This window comes from Equus quagga, chromosome 8 (genome assembly GCF_021613505.1).
Source record: "Equus quagga isolate Etosha38 chromosome 8, UCLA_HA_Equagga_1.0, whole genome shotgun sequence".
Classification (NCBI taxonomy): domain Eukaryota; kingdom Metazoa; phylum Chordata; class Mammalia; order Perissodactyla; family Equidae; genus Equus; species Equus quagga.
Window position 1 is genome coordinate 112,472,539 of NC_060274.1, and position 17,757 is coordinate 112,490,295.

The following is a 17,757-nucleotide window of genomic DNA, read 5'->3' on the forward strand; positions in this document are numbered from 1 at the left end:
TGTCCAAGTTGTCAGAAGATTCTTGCAAGAATTCTGCTTATGCTGCACCTCCCATATTTTGTGATTCTGCAAAAGGAATTAATCTTGGCTTCTCTATGTGGGGCATGGGAAGCCAAAAAGGTCCATGCTAACATAGCTTGATATTAAACCTTAGAAACAAAATTGTGTGAGAATGAACCACTATGTCTCAAGCACAGAAAGTCACACATTTCGTCCTCCTTACAACTTCTCAAGGGTAGAAACTGTGTCTCGGAGCTCAGAGCCGAGCACATGGTTGACGTTTTCATTTTAACTGATGTAAAGCTAATGAAGAGGTGTCTAAAAAGAGAATGATAGAAGTGATTAAGGTGCTAGAAAATAGAGACAATGAGAAAAACAATTATTCTGGAAAAGAGATTGCTGAGAGATAATTATAGATTTCAGGGAAATTAAGGAATAGGATATGAAATAATGAGAAACCTTTTCCAATCAAGGACCAATGACTCAGAGAAAAATAATTTGAAAAACTTTAGGACACAAACTTTATTCAATAACTATAAAATAAATATTTTTTAAAAGCATTAGTTTAGAAGTATGTGTTAGGCAGTTAAAAACAGAGGCAAAGAAAAAGTGATATGAAGAAGGAAGAAAGGAGATGGTAGATTTGAGTGCATGGAAACAGGATGGAAAAAAGAAAAATGACAACAAGAACATGAAAGAAACAAAGTCAGCTCTGAACTTAACACTCGAGTCAATTGTTAGAATATTATTAGAAAGAAAATGCTTATATTATTTGGACTGTGAACTTCAGAGTAAGTTATGGATTGTCATTGTCTTTTGGAAAGTTATTACCTGATTAACTGCGGTTTCCAGTCTAGAGATGGAAGAAGTGTGGATGAAATTCACAGGGGTAAATTACTCCCTGAAATACAGGCCACACAGGCAGAGTTTAGGAGTGCCTTGAATGCTCAGTACCTACGTTCTAATGCTGATTATGTGGCTATCCTTAGGGTCAATAGGAGTTGGGGAAGGCGGGCTTTTGAGCGAGATTATATGATCTGCTTCAGGAGTCTTCTTAAAATATTACTTTTTATTTATATACTTTTATTTTTATACTTTTTATTTAAAATGTTACTTTTTATCTGATAAAATTATACATGTTTATTCTCAGAAACCTATAAGAATAAAAATGTATCCACCTATTAAGGATAGTTTGGGCACAGTAAGGGATCTGAGCAGACTCTGCATGAGTAGGTTTCCTTGAAAGGCCCTCAACTTTATAGTCTGTCATAGCACACAGTCTGTCACAAGCAGTAGTCTAAATTACCCATTTTATCTCCCAGACTCACCCCACTCCTCCAAAAATAAAAAAGTCAGAGAGAACTAATTTCCCTTTTGCTAATTGCAAAATAAACAGCTCTGAAAAGAGATCAGATGCCTGTTTTCTTGGTTTCCTTTGACTTTTGCAAATGCAGGGGCTGCTTGGGTAGGTTTATTAGTGATGATTGAAAGGCGTCCTTGTTTTGTGGGCCACCAATGTCTAATATTTAATAATGCAATCTCTTATTTCTGGTGGCCCAACATTCCAGTTTTCTATTCTGTCTATGCCTAAAAGGGCTCTACAAAGTGAGAAAGTGCATAACCTTTATAGCAAGCCACTGAGTGGTTCACACAGAAGTGATTCACACAGGCTAACCTGGCATAGGCTGTTTTCAAAAACAAAGATGCTCTCTGAGTTATGCTCAGCTTTGTAATTGCACAATTTAGTTGTTGTGTTCGTGTCACTAAGAGTACCGAGTATAGTTGATGTCTAATTCATGTCTTTAATCATCTCCGTTATTCTGACATCTCTTCTACCATGCCCGTTAATACTTTGTCTCATGTGCTCAGTTGCATTTTATAATATAAGTTGTACCCTCTCAGTTCCTCTCAGGATGATTATTCCGCCCAGTGAGTGATTTAAGTGACTGTCAGCATTTTGACGATCAGTGCAAAACCCAGGGGAACCGTAATCACTACTTATGTTGTCTTTGCTAAAACAAAGCATCAAGCAAACCTGGTTTATTCTGCTAACAACAAGCCTAGCTCTCACACACTCGTCTGTTCTTTGAATTCCCAGGAGCGATGCCCATTGATGTTTATAATTTGAACAAAGCAGGGAATTTTCTGATAATGGGTTACTTTGATTGCTCCATGTCAGTGTGACTCTAGAAAGGGAATAAGGGACAGCTCTTTATTATTCTTTTGAAAAGTGAACCAAATGATTACCTCAACAAAAGTGTTCCAAGTCTGGAGCCTAGATAGCATGAAGAAAATGCCAGCCTTTTATCTAGCACTCATGGATACTCAGCAGGATGGGAAGAAATTAAGAAAAGAAGGTTTTAGGTTCATTTCTTGTTCCACATCCTGTTGACTATTTAGTATGGTAAATGCCATGTTGTATTATAATTAAGAAGCTATTAGTGTAATGGAATGGAGGAAGTTTGCAGAAAATTATTTTCATAGTAGAATATCTCTTCAAATATTACAGCAGAATTCATCCACCTGAAACATTTCATGTCATACTGAAGACAGTATTGCGTTTTAGTGGCAGGGCATGGTTGGCCATTTGTCCAGGAGACAAGAGTTAACCAGTTTTTTGAAGATAATTTTTCCATCTCTTTTAGCATTTGCTTAAGTGTCACTCTGTCTTCTTTACACTTAAAAAAGTCTCCTCACCTCATATAGATCCTGATTACACCAAAGCCACTGCTTTTACTTTCGTCCTACTATAGTCATGATTCCTGCTCCATTTCTTCTGATATTCCCCCCATCCCACTGCCACCCTCAATCTTCCTTATACCCGTTCTCCTTGAGATTCTTTCCACTGAAAGGCACAGACTACTTGAAGGAAAAAGAATGCATTGGTTCATAAAACTGGTAAATCAAAAGACTTCAGGTGTGGCTGGATCCAGAAGTTCACAAGTTAACATCACAGACATGCTTACATATCTGCTCTCTCTCTCTGCCCATTTCTCTATCCCTTGTTATTTTCTCCTTCTTGCTTTCCATCTCAGGTAAGAGCTTTCCATATGGCAACAACCTTGAACACCAGCAGACCCAGAATTATTTCATCCAGAACAAAAAGAGCATTTTTGCCAAGAAGTCCAGAAACAGTCCTGGAGAGGACTTGGATTAACCCAGCTTGACCTTCTTTCATGGTCTCTCTGGTTCTCCTTGTACACGCCTTGTTTTCTAGCTTTGTCTTTCTCCCCACCCACAACTCTGTCTCTGTCTCCCGCTCCCACTCCTAGAATTCCTTTATGTTCAGATGTGCTTTCAGTGCAAGGAAATTGAGCAGGATCATATTTAGCATTGGGCATTCAAGGTTTATATGTATTTTCCCCCGTTGATCAAAATTTCAACCTTATAGTAACGGCACAAAATAATATCATCCTTTGTAATAACTGCTGTTTGTAAAAATCCTGGGTAAGAACTCTGAGATAAACTGCTATGGTTAAGAAAATTCTCAGCAAAATGTGACCTACATAAAAATCGTTGGGGTGTATTCAATTTGAACATTAATGATTTTCTTTTGTATTTTATCCTTTCATTTTAGGGATATGTTACTTTTAAAAATAGACCAGAGAGAACTGGAAGGGAGCCCAAGGGCTTACTTTGTCTACATTGCTTCCTCGGGGGAGCCCTCCTCTCTTTCTTGGATTCTGTAAAAAAATCTCCAGGATTAGAGATTCTGAAACTTCCTTGATTATGTATTCTACTCTTTAAACAACTTTGCAATCTAGGAGGTCATCTTTTTTTTTTATTAAAGTCCCTTTGCTTCAATCTAAACCTCTTTCCTCTGTCCTATTCTTCAGAAATTAAATGTTGAATTTTGTCTATAAAATACTCTAATGGATCTGAAAAAATTCCCCTGGCCCTTCCCTGCCCATCTCTGAATATTAAAGACTTTTGGCCTAACAGCCCCAGTCTCTGAGTCAAGGGCAACCGGATCTAGCAGAATTAGGAGCCCAGACCAGGCCCAAGTTCATTCACACTCTCTTGGATGGTGATTTGACTCTTCGCCTTTGTGAATGTGGGCCCTATTGTAGCTTCCTTTGACACCAGGCCTATCCACCACTGGCTCACTCAGTTCCCATTACTGAAGTTCTTGCTGAGCCCACATACATGGATAATGAAAAGTAATAAAAGTCGTACCCTAGTCTTCTTCAGTCTGAGAAACCACAAAGTTAAACATCCCTCTAACTTCCAAGGCAAATAGATCTCCTAATTGTGGTTCCTGGAATTGGTTTAGGAATTGCAGTACTAGTTATACAATTATTTATATACAGTTGTCCCTCAGTATCCTTGGGGGATTGGTTCCAGGACTACCCCCCCGCCATACCAAAATCCTTCGATGCTCAAGTCCCTTATATAAAATGGTGTAGTATTTGCGTATAACCTACACACATCCCCCTGTATACTTTAAATCATCTCTAGATTACTTAAAATACCTAATACAATATAAATGCTATGTAAATAGTTACTATACCATGTTGTTCAAGCAATAATGACAAGAAACAAAAGCTTGTACATGCTCAGTATAGACGAAACCATCATAGGCCTTTCCATCCGAGGTTAGTTGAATCCGTGAATACAGAACCTGCAGATATGGAGGGCGGACTGTATATCTTATTTTTATTGTGGTAAGAAATATATAACATAAAATATACCATCCTAACCATTTTTAAGTATACAGTACAGTAGTGTTAACTAAATTATTGTATAACAGATATTCAGAATTTTTTAATCGTGCACAGCTGAAACTCTATACCTATTGAACAACTTCCCCTTACCCTTCTCCCCGAGCCCCTGGTGACCATTTTCTACTTCCTGTTTCTATGAGAGTTTGACTGCTTTAGATACCCTCATAAAAGTACAATCATACAGTGTTTGTCTTTTTGTGACTGACTTATTTTACTTCGCATGTTTGCAAGATTCATCCATGTTGTAATAAATGACAGGATTTCCTTCTTTTTTTAAGGCTGAATAATATTCCATTGTATGTATATACCACATTTTCTATATCCATCCACTTGTCAATGGACATTTAGGTTGCTTCCACCTCTTAGCTATTGTGAATAATGCTGCAGTGAACATGAGCGTGCAAATTATACATCTGTCTTAAAGTAGAATTATTGCTAGGGATTTGGAAATCATCTGGTCCAACGCAGTTATTTTGCACATGAGGAAGTTACGGGCTCAGAGTGATCATGCTGCATGTCTGTGCCTGAACTGAGATGGGAGCAAGTCTTTAAATTCCCAGTTTAATTTTCTCTCTACTACGTCATTGTCTTGACCAGTACTAAGGTACAGCACTAGCAGGTTCATTCATACCATATTCCTATTAAACCATCCAGGAGGGTCATCGTAATTTAATGGACATACTTCAATGCCTACAGTTAACTTGTAATCATTTTTGATCATCATTTTCTGTGTGTAACAAGAACGGCTATGCTTTAAATATATGGGATTATTGCACATACCCCTTTTGAATTTTATCTTAGTTGTGATGAAATGTTTCCCTAATTTGTCACTCTCTGTTTTTGTTTTGCAAGTATTTTCTCAATTAGGAACTCCACCTGTCTTGTTATCATGTTATGTAGTATATTTTAGATACTGTAGTGTCCTATACAGTAGCTACTTGCTTTGTGTAGCTGTTTAAATTTAAATTAATTAAAATTAAATGAAACTAAAAATTCAGTTCTTCGGTCACACTAGCCACATTTCAGATGCTCAGTGGCTACTGTGTTGGATAGCACAGTCACAGAACATTTCCATCATCACAGAAAGTTCTGCTGGACAGTGCTGGAGATCATCACCTAGGTCATTGATAAAGCTTTAAAATAATGCCCATCCAGATACTTAGCCTTTGAAACACACTTTAAATGTCCACAAGTCATATCAAGACAGGGATAACGACAGCTTCCATTCTCCAGCCCCCAAATTCCCTGATAGAGAAGTAGATTTTAGGCCTAGCATTATCCAAAATTTTTTCTATTGATGCTAGAGGGAAAAGGAATTAGTGGTTAAATACACTGAGAAACATTAGATTAGAGAACATTAAATATAATTCCTGCATACAATAAAACTTCTACAGTCCTTACTGTGTTAATGGGGCAATTACAGCAATGCCATGTTTCCCAAACTTATCAGTGGAATTCTCTGGCCTCAGAGCATCTCACAGGAGTTTTCTTCCTTAGAACAACTTCTGGAAAACACTGTCCTGTGCTATGTCTTTATAATTTGTCAGTATGTTTTATTTCTCCCAAGACAGTCAGGCACAGGGCAGGACAGATGCTTCACTATTGCAGGAATGTAATTTTATATTATTGGCAAATTTGCACGCCATCAGATGACTTCTGTTGCATTTGGGTTATTTGATTATTTGACTTTTTTATAATTATTTTTAGAAATGTTCAAGTCGACTAATATAAAAAAACTATGGTTTCCTTTTTGCTTGTTTCAAACTTGGGTACTATACTGACCCTTTTTCAGTCCTTGCACTTTCTTCACAATTCCCAAAGAGTCTAGCTACTGATATAATTTCTCACCTTAATTCATTGACGAATGCTAATGTATTCATTGTGGGGCTCCTGGGATTGATTTTTTTAAATAAAATTTTAATTTTACAAGAGTTTTAGATTTAGAGTAAAGTTGCAAAGTTAGTGCAGAGTTCCTGTGTATCTCGTACCCAGTTTCCTCGGTTGTTAACATCTTACATTTCTCACAACTAATGAACCAATCTTGCTACATTATTATTAATGAAGTCTATCCTTTATTCAAATTTTCTTGGTTTTTACCTAATGTCTCTTTTCTATTCGAGGATCTCCTGTACGATGTCGTAATACATCTTTATGTCTTTATGTCTCTTTAGGCTCATCTAGACGGTGACAGTTTCCTAGGCTTTCCTTGTTTTTGTTGACCTTGATAGTTTAGAGGAATACTGGTCGAGTATTTTGTAGAATGTCCTTCAATATGGGTTTGTCTGATGTCTTTTTATGATTAGACTGGGCTTATTGGTTTGGGGAAGGAAAACCACAGAGATAAAGTTCCATTCTTATCACATTGTATCAAGGATAACTCCTATCAACATGACTTATCACTGATCGCATTCTGGGATTGATTTTTCTGCCTCCAATTCATGTAGTCCTCACTAGACAGTTGTTTCTGAATTCTAGATCAACCCTCCGCTTTTCCACCACAAGTTGCTTTTGTCTGTTTATATTTCTAAGTGACTGTTTTTTAACATGATGAATGCCTGATGTTTGGACAAGTTGAATAGATGCTTAAAAAAAATAGTTGTGCACCTTAAACAATTATGCAGTTGATATGGATTATAATATTGTGGGTTTGAAAGGCTCTGTGTGGGAGGAGCTGTTTTTCTACCCTGAGCCACTTCATTAGGTCCTGTAGCTACTTGTTCATGGCCACATATGTTAAACAGTCCTTAATAAATGTACACAACCATGTTAATTTCAGACACAGCCATGCTGAGATTAAAAGAGTTATCTGAATTTTCTTTACTAAAAATAAAGTTATTTTAATCCATTTTCATTAGGATCTAATGTGCGATGTTGACTCAAAACCTGTTTACAAGTGAAACTTGCTTCCTGAGAAACGTCCTTTTGGAGTAGTCATTCTCAAACTTGGCTGCACATCAGCTGTAGTCAGTTGAGGAGCTTTAAAAATACTGCTGCTGGAAAAAAATACTGATGTTAGGCCCCACTCCCAAAGATTTCCATTAAATTGTTTGCAGATGTGTCCTGGGCATCTCCAAACCAATCAAATCCAAGGTTGAGAGCCACTGTTCTAAAGGAATGGTTCTCAAGCTTGGCTTATGTTAGTATCACCTACCTATTGAGCTTTGGTCAGACTCTCTGGGGGAGATGCTCAGACTACTGTCCTTCTTAGCATCTCCTCAGGGGTTTCGACAAATAGCCAAGATTGAGGACCACTGATTTAGGGCCCCTCAAAATTTCTTCTTTAATTTCTGTAGCTCTTTCTATTTGGGAAATGCTTTGTGGTTATTTTGCCAGTTCTTCTGTTCTCAAAGGCTTGGGATTAACATGACTTACCATTTTATGGACAAGAACACCAGACACAGAGATGTGGCACTTCATGTCTGTGCCAGATTCAAGACAATGACCCACTTCTGCTTAACAGTTTTTTAGTTAGCCAAACTGTCCCCCAGATCTGATTAAAAATAATAACATTCCATTTACCCTTTCCAAGACAGCTGAATGAGAAGGGCACAAGGAATCAGTGTCTCTCTTAACACAAAAGGCTGTGATTGCCAAACCAATTAAATGAACGTGGAAGTGTTTACAAGTTAATTATATCATTGAAATAAAGACGGAAAAGGCCCAGGCGTCTGTACCTCCCCCACGTCCATGGCTCTGTGGCATACTAGGAGGCCTTTATGCATTTCCTACTATGATTTAACATTTTCTGGAAGGTGGAATATGAATTCTCCCATGCTAGAGCTCCCTATTATGGGCTTTTTCCACCTTAATGGTAAATGAAAGATAAAATGCAGACCCCCTCTGCTGTTTATTTCTCTGCCTTGACGCAAATGAGAATAAAAATATCCCTAGCCAAGATCTCATGGGACATTGTCCTGTTTCAGCTTTGCTTTTGTCAAACCATTAAGCCAGAATTTTCCCTGTCATAATTTCATCTGATTATTTTTAATTAAAACTCAGTGCGTGGTAATTCCTCTCCTGCTTCGGTATTTACAAGTTTCAAATATTTGTAGACTGTTATCAGACAGCTCCTCCTCAGGCATTGCTTAGCCTAACTACATATTTAGTTTGTCTAATCATCTTTCTGAGAGTAGGCTCTCTATGCCGTAATCATTTTCTGGTCTTATTAGTTGTCATTTTCTTAAGCTGCCTCTCATTCCGTGGCTTCATTCTTATTGTTCTCCTTCCTCTGTTGGTGATAGCTTCCAAATTCATTGTCATTCACTAATTTCATGATCATGCTGTTTACTGAGAAAATTGAATTACCATTGGTAGCATATCTTGTTTGTGAGTTTCCCGCCCACGGTCCAACTCTGAATTTGTTTTGATCTTATCTAATTGAGACTACCTGTACTTTTGAGCCTTTATCACTTTTTAAAATGTCCAAATGTATTTCTATGTTGTACCCAATTTGACAACTTAATCAAGTTTTGTAGGAGTAAAAACTCTAAATAATAATTTTATGATGATTCACTTGTGTTCATTTTCGGTGTTAATTGCACTCATTATTTACAAACTGATTGAAATTTATCTTCATGAAGAAAGAATTGTATGGAAAGTCCCTGTGCTCAGGGTGTTCACCTGATTGTTCTTAGGACTCTTTTGAAACCCTTATTGTTACTAACAATGGAGATGCTGGTAATTCTCTCATTTTATAAGGAAAAACATCCAGACCCCTCTAGCTGCTTCTCCACATTAATGTACTATGCACTATTACTATTACGTATCATCCAAGCTTCAGGCTGACCCATGGGGTTCCCTTGTTCCTTTGTTTTTAGTGCATTTTAAATACTGATACACAGGGGTTAGTCCCCTTTTTCAACATTTCTACTCTATTTTTTTCCCTTTCCTCTCATTGAGTACCCTCACCTGGCTCCTAAATCATGGTCGTTTTGCCTCTTCCTAAACATCTGTGTTTTTCTTTTAATTCATAGAATCTTTCCGTTGCTTCTTCTTTAGGCTAGGAGGTGTATAGCACATATCTGACTCTGAAGTCAGGCACACTTGGGGACAAATCAAGCAAGTTATTGTATCACCATAGGGAAATTATTCAGCCTTTTTGAGCTAAACAGGTCTCCTTACCTGTTAAGTAGAAATAATGATTCATACTCATTGGGTTGCTGTAACCATTAAATGAGGTGATGAACTTGGAGTTCTTAGCAGTGTGTGATACGTGGTGGGACTCAGTATGGGGTTCCTGGGGTTCTTATCACTGGAGCTCTCACTCAGTGCTCTCCTCCCCTAGGACTGGGTCCTCACCTTCCTCCTACCCATTCGGGTTTCTCTCTTCTCTTTTATCCCAAGTCCTGTGGTTGCTTTTAAAACTCTATCACCATCTGTGCTCCTGAATCATTTGTAGTAAATCATGGCTGTCACTCCACCAGAGTTCCTAAATGTCTCTGAGGTCATGGGAATGGGTCTGAAAATGGACCTGCCTCTGAAAGTTGCCACTGTCTACAAGTGCCCTACAAGTGTCTGAGAAGCCAAAGTCAGATCTCAAAAGGATACCTTTTTGTTCTTCAAAACTATGAAAAGAGGGCTTAACTATTACTGGAAAACATGCCAGAACCAAATGCAATTCACTTCTTATCAGTCAGCTGGTCACTGTAGAGTTCATTGTCCCGTGTTGAGTACTGATTAGAAAGTTGTGCCCTACCTCCCTCGGCGAGGAGGTGATTATCAATTGCGAAGCTACAGAAGGCTAGTGCTGTAGGCATTTCAGTGTAATTATGGAGTTCTAAGTATCTCCTCATAAAGATTTATGTGGCTGTTTTCTTTGAAAATGCCAACATTTGTATCCATAAGGGAAATATTTTATTAAAATATGATAATATCATGGATGCTTAAGTGTGGTGACTGGGAGCTTCCAGCTGAATGATTGTATCTTCAAACAGAACTATAAAATGGAACCAGGAAGAAGAAATAAGAAATGGAAATGTCTGGGAAAGGGAGAGGCAGAAGAAGTTGAAAAGAAAGTCTCTAAAATGGCACGCTGAAATTGCAGAGCCAGACTGAAGAGATGGTGGAAATGCAGAATTACCCGAGCCCAGAGCCAACACCCCACGCAGTAGTGGGAGGAGTGGCTACGAGGGCAGCAGGCCTTGAGCAAGTCATCTAAGGGGACTGGTTTGGCTACCCAACAGAAAAGCCTCTTATAATGAGAAGCAAGTGAAAGACTGTACTTGCAGGCATTGATTGTACTATTAAATCTAAGCTCTTATCTAGAGAAGCCCTCAGATAGGTGCTTTTAAACTTGAGATAAGCCCACCAACCAATGTGAAGCCATGACTTAATGAACTCTTCACTAGAAAAAGAGTGTGTCTTTTGGTTTCTTCACTCTTGAAACTCAGTTTAGGTATGCTACAAAATGCAGTGGACAGAAGAGACGAATCCTGACGGGGAAAACAGAGGATAGAGGGCTGACCTAGATTCAGTGGAAGAAATCTCCATCACTGTGGGACTGAATGTAGAAAAGTGTTCTAAATGTAAACTAGATCTGCTTTTCAGGCAGCTTATTTATTAATCAATAGTGCGTAAAGACCCTTTCCAGACCGCCAGCCCTCGGAAAGTATAGCAAAGGGGCGAGATGTGCGAATGTGTGTGTATGTAACGATCCCAAAGGAGGCCATGATGACAGTAATGACACTCAACATTTAGATTGCGTTTCATACTCTCAAGGACCTTTATAATGATTAGTTCTTAATCCCTTATCCCTGCCTCAAGCTGTCGTTGACAGACCAGCCTTTATTCTCTCAGTTTTACAAAGCAAGATCATGAAACACAGAAGTCCGGCCATTTGCCCAAGGTCAAAATGAGACAGTAACAAAATCTAGACTAAACTTGACTTTTCTCGGAGTGCAGAGCACAGTGTCTAGTAAAACAACATAATCACCTGTTACTAGTGTGCCTCAGAACACCAAACCTGCGTGCCTCTGTTTCCCAACAGAGGTAATGCTGTTCTTCCACTGTCTCCCCAAATTACAGTAGCAAGATGAATGCGATGCAGTCCCTGGTATGAATGGCATTAAATGCACTTTAAAAGGGGGAGTGAGGGTGAGTGATCTTGACATTTCCCCCACTCTTAAGAAGCTGAAGCATAAAAGCTGTACTCCTGCCAAGGGTCTATTTTGGAACCAAATTTTGTAGTCATGTATTTAGGAAAAAGTTTTTTTAAACTTTATTATCCTAAATTCAATACTGTAATTTTTATCCAGTATTATCAATTATACAATAAAAGTGTAAAAGACCTCCTTCTTCATATGAGTTACAGGGATATATCAGGCGTCGGTCTCTAAGGGGCAGTGTTGTTTATTAATAGCAGTTAATTCTACGCACTAACATCTTTGAGCTCTGGCCATTGAATCCTAGGTCAATTTGGCTGGAGTTCTTAACTAACAATTTAATCCAATTTTTATGAAAGGAAGAATAATTAGGACTTCTCTATAGGACTGATGAAAAACCTCAGTGTCTTTCTAGAAACCAAGAATATCCAATCAGATTCTTCAAGGAAGCAAAAATCCTGTAAATGTCAGAAAGATGTTACATGCTGGAAAACTCCTTTGGTCAAATTCATCTAAAGAAGGCACTATTTGTAGGTGACTTTTCAGCAAGTCTGTCAAAAGCTTCCGGCTACAGATAAAAATTCAATAACCTTTCACTGTGGATGTGCCACAATTATCACTCATTTAAAAACAGTCCCTCTAATAGAGTATTTTATCATGCTGGACAGTCTCTGCATTGTTCATTATTTAGTGTTTGCTAAGCTGATGGCACTTCCACAGCACTTTTCTTATCTCTCCTTCTTCAGAATTGGATTTTATATTTCCAAACCAGTCAGATATGACAAGTCATTTTCTTCCCTCTTGTCTTTTAAGAAACGCAAACTTGATTTCTTTTTTTCAACAATCACCACTTAAAGATTAAAGTTATTGGAAATGTCTGTATTAACTAGCATTGGGACGTGCAGAGGAGGGCTATTGCATTTTAATTGCAATTGGGTTTTCCTCTTTTCTTTTTCATTCTTTTTATTTTCCAATATTTGTGTATTCTATATCTCTTTGGAATGTCATTCTTCTAAAACACACAGTGTATGGCAAAGATGAGGTATTATGAAGCCTAATGTTGTTAGCAGACAAGACAAGGTATTATTGGAATGATAATATTATAGAACTCAATAAAGATGGTGATAAGCTATGTAAGTGGATCTCTGTATATCAAGATTGTCTTTATATGAGAAACTTCCTGAAAGGAAAATGATAAAGTCATTAGCCTAACACCTAAGGGAGAAATGCCAGTTCAAATAATATCTCTTTCTATTTATAGCTCATTATTGAGAATCTTAACATTTTAAGTCTGAAAAAGTTCAACTAGCTATGGTTCCAAGTGAATTATTTTTAAAAGATGAGTATACTTTATCCAAACTTTGGCCCTGATCTATAGCACATGCCTCTAGATGTTAAGCTTTTATTCCAGGTTTTATCTTGGGCACCTTCGTGGAGTAGTGCTATTTTCCATTTAAGACCAAGTCTCTTCTCTTTATAGTGAAGAATCTCTGGGGATTTAGCTGAGGTAGCCTGAAACGCCCACATATCCTCTTTCGTAAAGATTGGAAACTCTCTCCTTGGGCCTACTGAGGACCTGTCCATTATCTCCAAGAGAGTTTTTTGCATGATTTTTTGGAAAATAGAGAATTTCACTCAAGAACTGTGATAACAAGATTTTGACCTTTTGTAGTACAATCTTTAAATTGTGATATCAAGATACTGAGAAAGATTGTGTAGAGAGAAATTCTCACCTAAATATTCATTTTAAGATTTATGGACTATTGTGAGCATCAAAACAGAAATAACATGGGCTGGCCTGGTGGTGCAGCAGTTAAGTTCACACCTTCCACTTCAGCAGCCCGGGGTTCACCGGTTCGGATCCAGGGTGCAGACGTGGCACTGCTTGTCAAGCCATGCTGTGGTAGGTGTCCCACATATAAAGTAGAGGAAGATGGGCACGGATGTTAGCTCAGGGCCAGCCTTCCTCAGCAAAAAGAGGAGGATTGGCAGCAGTTAACTCAGGGCTAATCTTCCTCAAAAAAAAAAAAAAAACAGAAATAACATCAGTCTTTGTTCGCACGCTAATTATAAAAGCCATCCTTTAGGATTGGCTTTATGAAGAAAAATATTTGCTCAAACTTTACCCAGAGAGGAATATTCAGAACTTCTGTCATGTCTGCTTCTAAAAGAGGGAGGGTGACGAAAACTCCACCATTGTATAATTTTTTTAAAGGTACCACAAACCCAATTAACGCATTTGCTCAAGCCAGCAGCCTTTGGGCTTTTCACAGAAATCTTGGAAATGTGCTAGAGAAACGCCCCCACAAAAGAGTTTTACATATGCTGCTGTATCTGCCTCACTCCAGGAAGCAGAGCAGGGGTCACTGAGAGACAGATGGCTGCCACAAGCACCACCAGTGGCCAGAAACTCCTCCCACCACCTCCCGTTCCCGAAAACAAGTGGCGAGAGGTGCTTTTCTTCAATACTGTGCCCAGACTTTCCTTCCCTTGACCCAGTCCCATCCCTGGTATACTGAGGCAAGACCGACATCTAACGTTACATTCCTGCCTTATTTCTGTTCCTCAGCATAAGCATAACTCAATAGATAAATAAGCATGGGCTTGGCCTTGAAGAAGGCACTTAACATCACCAATGGTGTCATCTGTGTTATAAATCCCTCATAGGGTTACTTTGAGGATCAAGTCAACCAATGTGTACCCACCACCTGCTATAGTGCCTAGCAAATGGTGATCTCTTGATAAATGATAGTTTTTTCCTTCTATTTCTTCTCCTTTGTAAAGCTCATTTCCTCATTCCTAGCCCTCCTGAGAATACTTTATTCCCGAGTCTTTCATTTACTGCCAATATTTGCCCATAGTGCTACTCAATGTGAAATGCCCAGGTGTGCCTCGAGTTTTTTCTCCCTTTTCCTATCCTTTCTGATAGCTGGGCCATTCTTCTTGATCATTTATTCACTGTCAAGGGATCTTAGGTGTATTGCATTTGAAATCAGACCTTGAGCACTTATATTTAACGGCCTTGCAAAATCTCTGTGGTCTTTGGACTCAGGCACGGACCTGTAGCAGCTCTGGAGCTCTTGGGCCTTTATCATCAAGGGATTCTGTCTGCATTCAACTGAGTTCTCTTCTTCATTAGGGATTAACTGGTAACATGTCTCTGAGTTCACTGTTCATGTGGATTTTATTTTCAGTTAGACTTCTTATAAATTGTTTCTTTTTAAAAGCAGAATAATTATAGACTGCTAAATGTCTGAGTAGCCCTGAATATTCCTAGGAAGGTGAACAGAATACTGGCACTTTAGGGGCTGGCCTGGTGGCGCAGCAGTGAAGTGCTCACGTTCTGCTTCAGCGGCCCAGGGTTCACTGGTTCAGATCCTAGGTGCAGACATGGCACCGCATGGCAAGCCATGCTGTGGTAGGCATCCCACATATAAAGTGGAAGAAGATGGGCACGGATGTTAGCTCAAGGCCAGTCTTCCTCGGAATAAAAGAGGAGGATTGGCAGATGTTAGCTCAGGGCTAATCTTCCTCAGGGGGAAAAAAATACTGACACTTCATTAATGCCATTAATAGTGACATTTTCAAAATAAGAAATAAATATGCATTAATTTAAAGCATCTACCATAACTTTATAGTACTTAATTTTTGTTAACTCTAGTCTTTAGTCTTCAATAAAATCCTGGTGGCAAAGTATAACTTAATCTAAAGTAGGATTTTCCTTATAAGGGTGTAAGAAGTTTAAGCCATTCTGGTCTTTAGATTAAGAAGTTAAGGTTCTTAAGTGCTAATATGGTATTTCCTATGTTCAGTATTTGGATAGTGGATTATTCCATGATTTCCTTTGTATACCAGTCCTTTGCTTAGGATCACTTATAATGGTTTCACATGCATCGTGAAACAACAAAAAGGCTTCATCTTTCACAGAGCTTCTTTTAGCTTCAGCAGAACCATTTGAAACATCTAAGCAGTTGAGAAATGCATCCGGGTAATATACTTGGAAGGGCTGGGAAACAAGAATAGTGAAAATAGCTATTTAGCTTGAATTCATTAGGAGTCAATTACCCATGTTGCAATTCACTTAATTTTCTACTTTCCACACTGAATTAGTCATGTGAATTAGGTAACAATTCAGCTTGCAGTAAAACTCCCAAGACTCCTTTCCCTCGTCGGTGCTCTGTATTGGCTTAGATTGTAAGCCAAAGTACCAGGGAGAATCACAGCCAACCTGGGTGAGCGACTCAGGGCTAGGTGAGTACTTCATGTTGATACAGATGTCGACAGGGCCAATCTAATAGTATCGTTCAAAGCATAACTCCTTGAACATAGCAGGTACTCAGTAAACGTTTCATTAAACTGAATTAAATTAACAAAGGGCTTCCAGTGAGGGCCTGAAATCTGCTACCCTTCTTCCATTTGCTGAATTGGGTGGTTAAGTCTGTGTCTATAAATGAGCCAACCCTTTTACTTATTTCTCCAGTACTACCATTCCCTTTTTTCTCCCTCTCATTTCGGGCACCGATAGTAACAATTATCTTATAAAGCACAGTTCCTCCCAAGTCATCCATTTATCTCTGTTAAGAATTTCTCCTAGGATTAAACAGTACAATTACCTTTGGATTTCCACATATTTTGGTCACTAACTTCTTTATTTAAAGCAGTATATTTAGTTCTATGCTTATTTTATCCCTTGCTAAGTGTGGATTTGGGTACTGAAATTGTTCTTTCTGACCTTCTTCTTTGACTTGTCTTTCCTTTCCTTAAGCAATCTTTCCTTCTGTACCTGTTTTGGCACAAAGATTCACTCACTGACTAATGAATGTGTATGTTCTAGAAGTTCTTTTTAAAATTAATTGCTAGAAGCTCTGGCTGCATTTTCCCTGTAGAAATGTTATTTCTGGTTATGGGATGTAGGACATAATTTTTATTGCTGAGTCTCAATTTTGTACATCTGTAAATTAGGTATAATAATAATTCCTATTTCTGATATTTCCTATGAAGATCAGCTAATTTTACTTTCTAAATATTTCTACATCTATCATTTCTTCTTCTTTCCAACTGTCACTGTCCTACTTTACACCTTCATTGTTTCTCACCTGAATTATCTCAGTAGCCTCCTACTGGCCTGCTTCCATTCTCCTTATCCTCCTGTGCTACAACCACCATACCAAAGTAATCTATCTAAATGCAAATGTGAGCAGAGAACTTGCTACAGTGGCTTCTCATCATTTCTGGGTGGTGTCCAAGATCCTAATGACACAGAAGGTTCTTCACAGTCTAGATCTCTGGTTTTATGGGCACTGAGCTGCCCTTAGTTCCCCTGCTTTGCCACGCCATTTCTCACCTCTTTGCCTGTATTCAAGCTGTGTTTAATGCTCTTTCTCCTACCTTTTCCCATTCTCCTTCACCTGGTTCATTTCTGTTCCTCCTTTAAAATTCAGCTTCAGCATCACCACTTCAAGAAACTTTTTTGGGCCCTCTCAGACTGAATTAAATAACCCTTCTCTGAGCTCTCATAACACACAAGAACTAGCTCCAGCATTTTACGTAGTCTTTTAAGCCATTTATCTATTTCTATATCTGCCTTTTCAATCAGAATTTAAGCACCTTGAAAGTATAGACGTCATCTCTTTTCTCTTTATACTACCAATTAATACGATACCTAGTACATGGAAATATGTGGATTGTATCAATTAGCAAATAAATGGAGAAACTAATCAACCTTAACCTCCATTAACAATATTATTCCAGTGTGGAAATATATATTTCTGTATGAATGACTTCAAGAACACAGCCCCCTGAGCTGTAGTCTCAGAGCTTTCTCTCCCCACCTAATACCTCTGCAAATCTCAATAGCTCTCCTAGTTTTGATCTCTCACATTTACTTACTATGAGATTACACCTAAAATAAATTGATGTGGACCATAACCAAT

At 38.4% G+C, this 17,757-nt stretch overlaps 1 protein-coding gene across 1 annotated transcript in view; it reads left to right on the forward strand.

Moving 5' to 3' along the window:
* EXOC4 (exocyst complex component 4) overlaps nucleotides 1-17,757 on the forward strand; it is a 736,410-nt gene that overhangs the window by 623,811 nt on the left and 94,842 nt on the right. The gene's annotated exons all lie outside the window — the stretch shown is intronic.